Raw genomic sequence first — 14,718 nt, 5'->3', positions numbered from 1 at the left:
AAAGTGGCACATGGCAGAGTGTGGCGATGGAGACAGCAGCAATGGGAGGTGGTACAGGGACCCATGAGACACTGTGGACCTGGCAGCAGCATGAGGAGGCGGCACGGGGGCCCATGGCAGATTACAGGCCTGGCAGCAGCAATGGGAGACGCCCGTAATCTGTGAGCAACCTATGACAAAATGGAACCCAGCAGGAGTGTGAGGAGACCTGAAAGTGGCACATGGCAGAGTGTGGCGATGGAGACAGCAGCAATGGGAGGCCGTACAGGGACCCATGAGACACTGTGGACCTGGCAGCAGCATGAGGAGGCGGTACGGGGGCCCATGGCAGATTACAGGCCTGGCAGCAGCAATGGGAGACGCCCGTAATCTGCCAGCAACCTATGACAAAATGGAACCCAGCAGGAGTGTGAGGAGACCTGAAAGTGGCACATGGCAGAGTGTGGCGATGGAGACAGCGGCAATGGGAGGCCGTACAGGGACCCATGAGACACTGTGGACCTGGCAGCAGCATGAGGAGGCGGTACGGGGGCCCATGGCAGATTACAGGCCTGGCAGCAGCAATGGGAGACGCCCGTAATCTGCCAGCAACCTATGACAAAATGGAACCCAGAAGCAGTGTGAGGAGACCTGAAAGTGGCACATGGCAGAGTGTGGCGATGGAGACAGCAGCAATGGGAGGCGGTACAGGGACCCATGAGACACTGTGGACCTGGCAGCAGCATGAGGAGGCGGTACGGGGGCCCATGGCAGATTACAGGCCTGGCAGCAGCAATGGGAGACGCCCGTAATCTGCCAGCAACCTATGACAAAATGGAACCCAGAAGCAGTGTGAGGAGACCTGAAAGTGGCACATGGCAGAGTGTGGCGATGGAGACAGCAGCAATGGGAGGCGGTACGGGGACCCATGAGACACTGTGGACCTGGCAGCAGCATGAGGAGGCGGTACAGGGGCCCATGGCAGATTAGGGGCCTGGCAGCAGCTATGGGACGCCCGTAATCTGCCAGCATCCTATGACAAAATGGAACCCAGCAGGAGTGTGAGGAGACCTGAAAGTGGCACATGGCAGAGTGTGGCGATGGAGACAGCAGCAATGGGATGCGGTACAGGGACCCATGAGACACTGTGGACCTGGCAGCAGCATGAGGAGGCGGTACAGGGGCCCATGGCAGATTACAGGCCTGGCAGCAGCAATGGGAGACGCCCGTAATCTGCCAGCATCCTATGACAAAATGGAACCCAGCAGGAGTGTGAGGAGACCTGAAAGTGGCACATGGCAGAGTGTGGCGATGGAGACAGCAGCAATGGGAGGCGGTACAGGGACCCATGAGACACTGTGGACCTGGCAGCAGCATGAGGAGGCGGTACGGGGGCCCATGGCAGATTACAGGCCTGGAAGCAGCAATGGGAGACGCCCGTAATCTGCCAGCAACCTATGACAAAATGGAACCCAGAAGCAGTGTGAGGAGACCTGAAAGTGGCACATGGCAGAGTGTGGCGATGGAGACAGCAGCAATGGGAGGCGGTACAGGGACCCATGAGACACTGTTGACCTGGCAGCAGCATGAGGAGGCGGTACGGGGGCCCATGGCAGATTACAGGCCTGGCAGCAGCAATGGGAGACGCCCGTAATCTGCCAGCAACCTATGACAAAATGGAACCCAGAAGCAGTGTGAGGAGACCTGAAAGTGGCACATGGCAGAGTGTGGCGATGGAGACAGCAGCAATGGGAGGCGGTACAGGGACCCATGAGACACTGTGGACCTGGCAGCAGCATGAGGAGGCGGTACGGGGGCCCATGGCAGATTAGGGGCCTGGCAACAGCAATGGGAGGCCCGTAATCTGCCAGCATCCTATGACAAAATGGAACCCAGCAGGAGTGTGAGGAGACCTGAAAGTGGCACATGGCAGAGTGTGGCGATGGAGACAGCAGCAATGGGAGGCCGTACAGGGACCCATGAGACACTGTGAACCTGGCAGCAGCATGAGGAGGCGGTACGGGGGCCCATGGCAGATTACAGGCCTGGCAGCAGCAATGGGAGACGCCCGTAATCTGCCAGCAACCTATGACAAAATGGAACCCAGCAGCAGTGTGAGGAGACCTGAAAGTGGCACATGGCAGAGTGTGGCGATGGAGACAGCAGCAATGGGAGGCGGTACAGGGACTCATGAGACACTGTGGACCTGGCAGCAGCATGAGGAGGCGGTACAGGGGCCCATGGCAGATTAGGGGCCTGGCAGCAGCAATGGGAGACGCCCGTAATCTGCCAGTAACCTATGACAAAATGGAACCCAGAAGCAGTGTGAGGAGACCTGAAAGTGGCACATGGCAGAGTGTGGCGATGGAGACAGCAGCAATGGGAGGCGGTACAGGGACCCATGAGACACTGTGGACCTGGCAGCAGCATGAGGAGGCGGTACGGGGGCCCATGGCAGATTACAGGCCTGGCAGCAGCAATGGGAGACGCCCGTAATCTGCCAGCAACCTATGACAAAATGGAACCCAGCAGGAGTGTGAGGAGACCTGAAAGTGGCACATGGCAGAGTGTGGCGATGGAGACAGCAGCAATGGGAGGCGGTACAGGGACCCATGAGACACTGTGGACCTGGCAGCAGCATGAGGAGGCGGTACGGGGGCCCATGGCAGATTACAGGCCTGGCAGCAGCAATGGGAGACGCCCGTAATCTGCCAGCAACCTATGACAAAATGGAACCCAGCAGCAGTGTGAGGAGACCTGAAAGTGGCACATGGCAGAGTGTGGCGATGGAGACAGCAGCAATGGGAGGCGGTACAGGGACTCATGAGACACTGTGGACCTGGCAGCAGCATGAGGAGGCGGTACAGGGGCCCATGGCAGATTAGGGGCCTGGCAGAAGCAATGGGAGACGCCCGTAATCTGCCAGCAACCTATGACAAAATGGAACCCAGAAGCAGTGTGAGGAGACCTGAAAGTGGCACATGACAGAGTGTGGCGATGGAGACAGCAGCAATGGGAGGCCGTACAGGGACCCATGAGACACTGTGGACCTGGCAGCAGCATGAGGAGGCGGTACGGGGGCCCATGGCAGATTACAGGCCTGGCAGCAGCAATGGGAGACGCCCGTAATCTGCCAGCAACCTATGACAAAATGGAACCCAGAAGCAGTGTGAGGAGACCTGAAAGTGGCACATGGCAGAGTGTGGCGATGGAGACAGCAGCAATGGGAGGCGGTACAGGGACCCATGAGACACTGTGGACCTGGCAGCAGCATGAGGAGGCGGTACGGGGGCCCATGGCAGATTACAGGCCTGGCAGCAGCAATGGGAGACGCCCGTAATCTGCCAGCAACCTATGACAAAATGGAACCCAGAAGCAGTGTGAGGAGACCTGAAAGTGGCACATGGCAGAGTGTGGCGATGGAGACAGCAGCAATGGGAGGCGGTACGGGGACCCATGAGACACTGTGGACCTGGCAGCAGCATGAGGAGGCGGTACAGGGGCCCATGGCAGATTAGGGGCCTGGCAGCAGCTATGGGACGCCCGTAATCTGCCAGCATCCTATGACAAAATGGAACCCAGCAGGAGTGTGAGGAGACCTGAAAGTGGCACATGGCAGAGTGTGGCGATGGAGACAGCAGCAATGGGATGCGGTACAGGGACCCATGAGACACTGTGGACCTGGCAGCAGCATGAGGAGGCGGTACAGGGGACCATGGCAGATTACAGGCCTGGCAGCAGCAATGGGAGACGCCCGTAATCTGCCAGCATCCTATGACAAAATGGAACCCAGCAGGAGTGTGAGGAGACCTGAAAGTGGCACATGGCAGAGTGTGGCGATGGAGACAGCAGCAATGGGAGGCGGTACAGGGACCCATGAGACACTGTGGACCTGGCAGCAGCATGAGGAGGCGGTACGGGGGCCCATGGCAGATTACAGGCCTGGAAGCAGCAATGGGAGACGCCCGTAATCTGCCAGCAACCTATGACAAAATGGAACCCAGAAGCAGTGTGAGGAGACCTGAAAGTGGCACATGGCAGAGTGTGGCGATGGAGACAGCAGCAATGGGAGGCGGTACAGGGACCCATGAGACACTGTTGACCTGGCAGCAGCATGAGGAGGCGGTACGGGGGCCCATGGCAGATTACAGGCCTGGCAGCAGCAATGGGAGACGCCCGTAATCTGCCAGCAACCTATGACAAAATGGAACCCAGAAGCAGTGTGAGGAGACCTGAAAGTGGCACATGGCAGAGTGTGGCGATGGAGACAGCAGCAATGGGAGGCGGTACAGGGACCCATGAGACACTGTGGACCTGGCAGCAGCATGAGGAGGCGGTACGGGGGCCCATGGCAGATTAGGGGCCTGGCAACAGCAATGGGAGGCCCGTAATCTGCCAGCATCCTATGACAAAATGGAACCCAGCAGGAGTGTGAGGAGACCTGAAAGTGGCACATGGCAGAGTGTGGCGATGGAGACAGCAGCAATGGGAGGCCGTACAGGGACCCATGAGACACTGTGAACCCGGCAGCAGCATGAGGAGGCAGTACGGGGGCCCATGGCAGATTACAGGCCTGGCAGCAGCAATGGGAGACGCCCGTAATCTGCCAGCAACCTATGACAAAATGGAACCCAGCAGCAGTGTGAGGAGACCTGAAAGTGGCACATGGCAGAGTGTGGCGATGGAGACAGCAGCAATGGGAGGCGGTACAGGGACTCATGAGACACTGTGGACCTGGCAGCAGCATGAGGAGGCGGTACAGGGGCCCATGGCAGATTAGGGGCCTGGCAGCAGCAATGGGAGACGCCCGTAATCTGCCAGTAACCTATGACAAAATGGAACCCAGAAGCAGTGTGAGGAGACCTGAAAGTGGCACATGGCAGAGTGTGGCGATGGAGACAGCAGCAATGGGAGGCGGTACAGGGACCCATGAGACACTGTGGACCTGGCAGCAGCATGAGGAGGCGGTACGGGGGCCCATGGCAGATTACAGGCCTGGCAGCAGCAATGGGAGACGCCCGTAATCTGCCAGCAACCTATGACAAAATGGAACCCAGCAGGAGTGTGAGGAGACCTGAAAGTGGCACATGGCAGAGTGTGGCGATGGAGACAGCAGCAATGGGAGGCGGTACAGGGACCCATGAGACACTGTGGACCTGGCAGCAGCATGAGGAGGCGGTACGGGGGCCCATGGCAGATTACAGGCCTGGCAGCAGCAATGGGAGACGCCCGTAATCTGCCAGCAACCTATGACAAAATGGAACCCAGCAGCAGTGTGAGGAGACCTGAAAGTGGCACATGGCAGAGTGTGGCGATGGAGACAGCAGCAATGGGAGGCGGTACAGGGACTCATGAGACACTGTGGACCTGGCAGCAGCATGAGGAGGCGGTACAGGGGCCCATGGCAGATTAGGGGCCTGGCAGAAGCAATGGGAGACGCCCGTAATCTGCCAGCAACCTATGACAAAATGGAACCCAGAAGCAGTGTGAGGAGACCTGAAAGTGGCACATGACAGAGTGTGGCGATGGAGACAGCAGCAATGGGAGGCCGTACAGGGACCCATGAGACACTGTGGACCTGGCAGCAGCATGAGGAGGCGGTACGGGGGCCCATGGCAGATTACAGGCCTGGCAGCAGCAATGGGAGACGCCCGTAATCTGCCAGCAACCTATGACAAAATGGAACCCAGCAGGAGTGTGAGGAGACCTGAAAGTGGCACATGGCAGAGTGTGGCGATGGAGACAGCAGCAATGGGAGGCCGTACAGGGACCCATGAGACACTGTGGACCTGGCAGCAGCATGAGGAGGCGGTATGGGGGCCCATGGCAGATTACAGGCCTGGAAGCAGCAATGGGAGATGCCTGTAATCTGCCAGCAACCTATGACAAAATGGAACCCAGAAGCAGAGTGAGGAGACCTGAAAGTGGCACATGGCAGAGTGTGGCGATGGAGACAGCAGCAACGGGAGGCGGTACAGGGACCCATGAGACACTATGGACCTAGCAGCAGCATGAGGAGGCGGTACGGGGGCCCATGGCAGATTATAGGCCTGGCAGCAGCAATGGGAGACGCCCGTAATCTGCCAGCAACCTATGACAAAATGGAACCCAGAAGCAGTGTGAGGAGACCTGAAAGTGGCACATGGCAGAGTGTGTCGATGGAGACAGCAGCAATGTTAGGCGGTACAGGGACCCATGAGACACTGAGGACCTGGCAGCAGCATGAGGAGGCGGTAAAGGGGCCCATGGCAGATTAGGGGCCTGGCAGCAGCTATGGGAGGCCCGTAATCTGCCAGCATCCTATGACAAAATGGAACCCAGCAGGAGTGTGAGGAGACCTGAAAGTGGCACATGGCAGAGTGTGGCGATGGAGACAGCAGCAATGGGAGGCCGTACAGGGACCCATGAGACCCTGTGGACCTGGCAGCAGCATGAGGAGGCGGTACAGGGGCCCATGGCAGATTAGGGGCCTGGCAGAAGCAATGGGAGACGCCCGTAATCTGCCAGCAACCTATGACAAAATGGAACCCAGAAGCAGTGTGAGGAGACCTGAAAGTGGCACATGACAGAGTGTGGCGATGGAGACAGCAGCAATGGGAGGCCGTACAGGGACCCATGAGACACTGTGGACCTGGCAGCAGCATGAGGAGGCGGTACGGGGGCCCATGGCAGATTACAGGCCTGGCAGCAGCAATGGGAGACGCCCGTAATCTGCCAGCAACCTATGACAAAATGGAACCCAGCAGGAGTGTGAGGAGACCTGAAAGTGGCACATGGCAGAGTGTGGCGATGGAGACAGCAGCAATGGGAGGCCGTACAGGGACCCATGAGACACTGTGGACCTGGCAGCAGCATGAGGAGGCGGTATGGGGGCCCATGGCAGATTACAGGCCTGGAAGCAGCAATGGGAGACGCCTGTAATCTGCCAGCAACCTATGACAAAATGGAACCCAGAAGCAGAGTGAGGAGACCTGAAAGTGGCACATGGCAGAGTGTGGCGATGGAGACAGCAGCAACGGGAGGCGGTACAGGGACCCATGAGACACTATGGACCTAGCAGCAGCATGAGGAGGCGGTACGGGGGCCCATGGCAGATTATAGGCCTGGCAGCAGCAATGGGAGACGCCCGTAATCTGCCAGCAACCTATGACAAAATGGAACCCAGAAGCAGTGTGAGGAGACCTGAAAGTGGCACATGGCAGAGTGTGGCGATGGAGACAGCAGCAACGGGAGGCGGTACAGGGACCCATGAGACACTATGGACCTAGCAGCAGCATGAGGAGGCGGTACGGGGGCCCATGGCAGATTATAGGCCTGGCAGCAGCAATGGGAGACGCCCGTAATCTGCCAGCAACCTATGACAAAATGGAACCCAGAAGCAGTGTGAGGAGACCTGAAAGTGGCACATGGCAGAGTGTGTCGATGGAGACAGCAGCAATGTTAGGCGGTACAGGGACCCATGAGACACTGAGGACCTGGCAGCAGCATGAGGAGGCGGTAAAGGGGCCCATGGCAGATTAGGGGCCTGGCAGCAGCTATGGGAGGCCCGTAATCTGCCAACATCCTATGACAAAATGGAACCCAGCAGGAGTGTGAGGAGACCTGAAAGTGGCACATGGCAGAGTGTGGCGATGGAGACAGCAGCAATGGGAGGCCGTACAGGGACCCATGAGACCCTGTGGACCTGGCAGCAGCATGAGGAGGCGGTACGGGGGCCCATGGCAGATTACAGGCCTGGCAACAGCAATGGGAGAGGCCCGTAATCTGCCAGCAACCTATGACAAAATGGAACCCAGCAGCAGTGTGAGGAGACCTGAAAGTGGCACATGGCAGAGTGTGGCGATGGAGACAGCAGCAATGGGAGGCCGTACAGGGACCCATGAGACACTGTGGACCTGGCAGCAGCATGAGGAGGCGGTACGGGGGCCCATGGCAGATTACAGGCCTGGCAGCAGCAATGGGAGACGCCCGTAATCTGCCAGCAACCTATGACAAAATGGAACCCAGAAGCAGTGTGAGGAGACCTGAAAGTGGCACATGGCAGAGTGTGGCGATGGAGACAGCAGCAATGGGAGACCGTACAGGGACCCATGAGACCCTGTGGACCTGGCAGCAGCATGAGGAGGCGGTACGGGGGCCCATGGCAGATTACAGGCCTGGCAGCAGCAATGGGAGAGGCCCGTAATCTGCCAGCAACCTATGACAAAATGGAACCCAGCAGGAGTGTGAGGAGACCTGAAAGTGGCACATGGCAGAGTGTGACGATGGAGACAGCAGCAATGGGAGGCGGTACAGGGACCCATGAGACACTGTGGACCTGGCAGCAGCATGAGGAGGCGGTACAGGGGCCCATGGCAGATTAGGGGCCTGGCAGCAGCAATGGGAGACGCCCGTAATCTGCTAGCAACCTATGACAAAATGGAACCCAGAAGCAGTGTGAGGATACCTGAAAGTGGCACATGGCAGAGTGTGGCGATGGAGCCAGCAGCAATGGGAGGCGGTACAGGGACCCATGAGACACTGTGGACCTGGCAGCAGCATGAGGAGGCGGTACGGGGGCCCATGGCAGATTAGGGGCCTGGCAGCAGCTATGGGAGGCCCGTAATCTGCCAGCATCCTATGACAAAATGGAACCCAGCAGGAGTGTGAGGAGACCTGAAAGTGGCACATGGCAGAGTGTGGCGATGGAGACAGCAGCAATGGGAGGCCGTACAGGGACCCATGAGACCCTGTGGACCTGGCAGCAGCATGAGGAGGCGGTACGGGGGCCCATGGCAGATTACAGGCCTGGCAACAGCAATGGGAGAGGCCCGTAATCTGCCAGCAACCTATGACAAAATGGAACCCAGCAGCAGTGTGAGGAGACCTGAAAGTGGCACATGGCAGAGTGTGGCGATGGAGACAGCAGCAATGGGAGGCCGTACAGGGACCCATGAGACACTGTGGACCTGGCAGCAGCATGAGGAGGCGGTACGGGGGCCCATGGCAGATTACAGGCCTGGCAGCAGCAATGGGAGACGCCCGTAATCTGCCAGCAACCTATGACAAAATGGAACCCAGAAGCAGTGTGAGGAGACCTGAAAGTGGCACATGGCAGAGTGTGGCGATGGAGACAGCAGCAATGGGAGACCGTACAGGGACCCATGAGACCCTGTGGACCTGGCAGCAGCATGAGGAGGCGGTACGGGGGCCCATGGCAGATTACAGGCCTGGCAGCAGCAATGGGAGAGGCCCGTAATCTGCCAGCAACCTATGACAAAATGGAACCCAGCAGGAGTGTGAGGAGACCTGAAAGTGGCACATGGCAGAGTGTGACGATGGAGACAGCAGCAATGGGAGGCGGTACAGGGACCCATGAGACACTGTGGACCTGGCAGCAGCATGAGGAGGCGGTACAGGGGCCCATGGCAGATTAGGGGCCTGGCAGCAGCAATGGGAGACGCCCGTAATCTGCTAGCAACCTATGACAAAATGGAACCCAGAAGCAGTGTGAGGATACCTGAAAGTGGCACATGGCAGAGTGTGGCGATGGAGCCAGCAGCAATGGGAGGCGGTACAGGGACCCATGAGACACTGTGGACCTGGCAGCAGCATGAGGAGGCGGTACGGGGGCCCATGGCAGATTAGGGGCCTGGCAGCAGCTATGGGAGGCCCGTAATCTGCCAGCAACCTATGACAAAATGGAACCCAGAAGCAGTGTGAGGAGACCTGAAAGTGGCACATGGCAGAGTGTGGCGATGGAGACAGCAGCAATGGGAGACCGTACAGGGACCCATGAGACCCTGTGGACCTGGCCGCAGCATGAGGAGGCGGTACGGGGGCCCATGGCAGATTACAGGCCTGGCAGCAGCAATGGGAGAGGCCCGTAATCTGCCAGCACCCTATGACAAAATGGAACCCAGCAGCAGTGTGAGGAGACCTGAAAGTGGCACATGGCAGGGGCATGATTCATGGCGCATTTAGTCAGTTGTGTCAGGAACTGGTGGTTTGAAATCCAGACTAATCCACGCCTGATTCATTTTCACAAACGTGAGTCTCTCCACACTTTGGGTGGACAGTCGTGTCCTCCGCGGAGTTACAATACCTCCTGCCGCACTAAACACGCGCTCCGATGCCATGCTACTGGCCGGGCATGACAGCCTTTCAAGGGCAAATTCAGCTAGTTGGGGCCAAAGGTCAAGTTTCGTTGCCCAGTAGTCAAGGGGATTGTCTACCTCGGTTGGCAGGGTGCTGTCCAAGTAGGCCCAAGCCTGTTGTTTGAGCTCCTGCTCCAGGTCCACCTGATGCTGCTGCTGCGGCTGGTTAGTAGTTTCCTCACTGCGCTGGTGAAGAAAGCTACTCATCATCGACTGCAGACTGAGGCAGCCGCTGCTGGTGGAGCTGCCAGTGCTCCTACCACCCCACCCCTCCCCTGCTGCCATGGCAGCGGAACGCAAGCGCACAGGGCCCACAGTGTCTGAGGATGGACGTTGGCGCAGAAAGGCAGAGACCAACTGACTACATAGGTGGTTTTTATAGTACGTTATTTTGGCCTCCCTCTCAGCAGGTGTGAAAAAGGCCACCATTTTGGAACGGTAGCGAGGGTCCAACAAGGTGGACAGCCAAAAGTCATCCCTCTGTCTGATGGTTATTATTCTGCTGTCGCTACGCAAGCAACCGAGCATGCTATGGGCCATTTGTGCCAAGGAATGCGAGGGACTCCCTGCCTCCATCTCCACAGCATACTGCCACGGTGCGTCTGGGTCCTCTGTCTCCTCCTCCTCTACCAGATGCTCCTGCTCCTCCACTCCTGTCCGCTGAGTGGAAAAACCACCCATTTCACTCAATAATTCCTGAGCACCAATGTCCTCCTCTACCTCCTCCTCTTCTTCCTGTCCTGCCCCCACAGGGGTCATGTGGCGTTGAGATCTGTGCGCCACGTCTACCGCACCCTGACCAGCCATTGTTAACAGCATTTGTTCCAGGACATGCAACAGAGGAATGACGTCGTTCATCCCATAGTCCTGACGACTCACGAATAGCATGGCCTCCTCAAAGGGCCTGAGCAAGCGGCAGGTGTCACGCATGAGCTGCCAATGGCTGACATCGAAGTTACACAGGGGAGTACCTTTATCCGCTTGTAACATCAGGAAATCGGTGATGGCCTTTCGCTGTTCGTAAAGGCGGTCTAACATGTGTAGGGTTGAATTCCACCTTGTTGCAACGTCGCAGATCAGGCGATGCTGTGGAATTCCGTTCTGCCGCTGCAGCTCAAGGAGGGTGTGCTTTGCGGTGTAGGAATGGCTGAAATGCATGCAAAGTTTACGTGACATTTTAAGGATGTCTTGCAGTGGGATGGTGGATTTTAGGAACCGCTTGACAACCAGATTGAACACGTGAGCCATGCATGGCGCATGGCACAACCTTCCTTGACGCAGAGCAGACACCATGTTCTTTCCGTTGTCGGTCAACATGGTTCCGATTTTCAGTTTGCGCGGAGACAGCCATCTGTCGATTTCTCTGTTCATTACACTCAGAAGTTCCTCCCCTGTGTGACTACGTTCGCCAAGGCATACCAGGTGCAGCATAGCGTGACACCGTTGCGCCCTGCACATGTGATATGCCGGTCGGGTAATGGGACTTGGCACGGGGGTGGCAGCTGAGGACACGGCGGAAGAAGAGGTGGTAGAGGCGGACATGTTTGCTGGACCAAGGACGTGCAAACGTGGAGGCAAAAGCGTCGTGACCTGTCCAAGTTGCTGGTGCGGCTGTGCCGGCACCACGTTCACCCAGTGGGCCGTAAATGACATGTACTGTCCCTGACCGTAGTTACATCTCCACACGTCGGCGCTGCCGTGCACTTTGGCAGAGACCGACATGCTCAAAGACTGGCCCACCATCTCTTCTACATGTGAATGCAGGGCTGGCACTGCCTTTTTGGCAAAGAAATGCCGGCTTGGCACTCTCCACCGCGGTGCGGCACAAGCCATCATTTCTCGGAAAGGTGCTGAGTCCACCACTTGGAAAGGGAGGGACTGCAGCACCAGCAACTTGGACAGGAGGACGTTCAGCTTTTTCACCGTCGGGTGCGTGCTCGCAAACTGTTGTCTCTTGGAAACGGATTCCAAGAAAGACTGCTGACGGAATCCGTGAAGAGGAGTAGCAGGAGAAGGAGCATCTGAACGAGCGGAAGATGCCAACGAGCGACAACTCCCCTCAGCAGAGGTGTTGGAGCCTTGACTGGCTGATAGAGGGCGATTGACGTCGGGTGACGGAGCAAGTAACGGAGCGGGTGATGGAGCGGGGGCTGGGGCAGGCAGAACCGCCGTATCTTTATCACGGTTTTCCCAGGCCACCAAATGGCGACGCTGCATATGCTGACGCAACGCTGTAGTCCCAACATGGGCCCCCTGGCCACGCTTGACTTTCTGGCCACATAGTCGACATACGGCTACGTTTACTTCCTCGGGCGGCTTGAGGAAAAATTGCCACACCGCCGAGTAGGAAACTTTGCCCCCGCTACTCCTCACTGGCTGACTGCTACTTCCTCCGTGCGCACCGGCACCACTACTGGCCATGGTGGTAGGCTGCAGTGGAGCTGGTGCTCTACTCCGTGGCCGTTTGGCTCCACTGACACTGCTGTGACCCTGCTGCCTCCTGGGCAACCCACCGACTGTTTTGCTCGCTGGCAAGCTGGCACCCTCTTCTCCTGATGATGCGGAAGCAATAGCCTGATGACGACGAGGCTGCCAAGTGCGATCAGCCTCATCATCATCAATTAGGGTCTCCGCATCACTACTAGCCCCCTCGGCTGCGTGTGGGTCAGGAGACAGACCTGTCTCTAGACCGGCTACCGAGCCACTCTCCTCGCCAGTACTTCTTCGCCTGGCTGCTGAAGAGGCGGATGTCTCCCCCCATTCCTGACCGCCCTCTGTTAGCTCTTCCTCACTGTACAGTGGGGCTGACTTATCTGTAAAAGCTTTATCACATTCAGAACTCTGATATGGCATCTCTCCAGTGTGAATCCTCTGGTGTGGGATAATATGTGATTTATCTGTAAAAGCTTTATCACATTCATAACAATGATATGGCTTCTCTCCATTGTGAACCTTCTGGTGTGTGATATATTTTCTCTCCATTGTAAAATCTCCAAATAAGAAGTAGTTTGAAATGACTCCTCTTATGTATATTTGGGTTGGACTTTATTGTAAAGCCATTGTCACTTCCAGAACACTGAAATTACTTTTCTCCTGCTGGATCAATGTGGAAGAGGATCCAAACCATGACTTTTAGAACACAGATAGGACTTGTATCCCGTGTGAATCCTCCAGTGAACTGCAATAAAGACTTTCAGTCAATTAAGACATCCATATGTCTTGTTTTCCATGTGACTCAGCTATATTCTTGAAAACCAACATGACCGAATACTTGGTTCATCAATCCACCTGTACAAAAAAAATAATAATAATTTTATATAAAGGGCTACATAAAGTCGCTTTCTATTTTTAATGTTCATTACTAAATATATCTTATAAATAGAAAGAATATGTACAGCATTATCTACAGTATTTTTTTTAATCAAATAGATTGTATTAAGAATGTTTCTAAGTGCGCACAGTATTCCCAACATTCAGCCCAGACAATGGAGTCATACATTCTCACGTATAGGCAGTTGTGGCACTGTTACAGATCATACAGAACAATAACTTGCTTTGTCTATGGTGTCACTTTTACCTTTTATAAACAAATGAACAGAGAAAAGAAGAAACAACCTAGAACAATTCAGCTGTACACGGCAAGTAACTCCCCCCAGTACATACAGTTGTGTTCAAAATAATAGCAGTGTGTTGAAAAAAGTGAATAAAGCTGAAAATCCTTCTAATAGCTTTTACTTCCATCCACACAAATGCATTGGGAACACGACACATTCTATTCCAAATCACAACATGAAGAAAATACATCAAATTTGTGTTGTTCCTCTAAAAAAATGGAAGAAAAGTGAATATTAGACGGTTCAAAAAAAAATGGCCGTGTTTGTATTTCTTTACAAACTCAAACATTCACTATATAAACTGAGAAATGTTTGAAGATTTTGCTTTCCTTTGAATTCCATGAATATTTGGTTGTAGTCGCACTGTTTCTGAGAACTGCTGGACATCTGTGTTGCATGGAGTCACCCAACTTCTGGCCCCTGTGATCAGGTATTCCAGCCCAGGATGATTGGACCACATTCCACAGTTCTTCTCTATTTCTTGGTTTGGCCTCAGAAACTGCATTTTTGATGTCACCCCACAAGTTTTCTATTGGATTAAGATCCGGGGATTGGGCTGGCCACTCCATAACGTCCATCTTGTTGGTCTGGAACCAAGATGTTGCACGTTTACTGGTGTGTTTGGGGTCGTTGTCTTGTTGGAACACCCATTTCAAGGGCATTTCCTCTTCAGCATAAGGCAGCATGACCTCTTCAAGTATTCTGATGGATTCAAACTGATCCATGATCCCTGGTATGCGATGAATAGGCCCAACACCGTAGTATGAGCAACATCCCCATATCATGATGCTTGCACCACCATGCTTCACGGTCTTCACAGTGTACTGTGGCTTGAATTCAGTGTTTGGGGGTCGTCTGACAAACTGTCTCCAGCCACTAGACCCAAAAAGAACAATCTTACTTTCATCAGTCCACAAAATGTTGCGCCATTTCTCTTTAGGCCAGTCAATGTGCTCTTTGGCAGATTGTAACCTCTTCAGCACACATCT

General features: G+C 55.5%; 1 long non-coding RNA gene across 1 annotated transcript in view; it reads right to left on the bottom strand.

Annotated features, from left to right (window-relative positions):
- Window positions 1-13,138: 13,138 nt before the first annotated feature.
- Window positions 13,139-14,718, bottom strand: part of LOC149470500 (uncharacterized) — a 34,355-nt gene continuing 32,775 nt past the window's right edge. Inside the window, exon 2 of the long non-coding RNA XR_016308596.1 lies at window positions 13,139-13,403. This is a non-coding gene — a long non-coding RNA (uncharacterized LOC149470500). The remainder of the gene's footprint in view (window positions 13,404-14,718) is intronic.

Source organism: Staurois parvus, unplaced genomic scaffold (assembly GCF_062004578.1).
Source record: "Staurois parvus isolate SC_StPar_1 unplaced genomic scaffold, SC_StPar_1.0 ptg000041l, whole genome shotgun sequence".
Classification (NCBI taxonomy): domain Eukaryota; kingdom Metazoa; phylum Chordata; class Amphibia; order Anura; family Ranidae; genus Staurois; species Staurois parvus.
The sequence above is the reverse complement of the archived record's forward strand: the minus strand, read 5'-3'. Positions and strand labels throughout refer to the sequence as shown.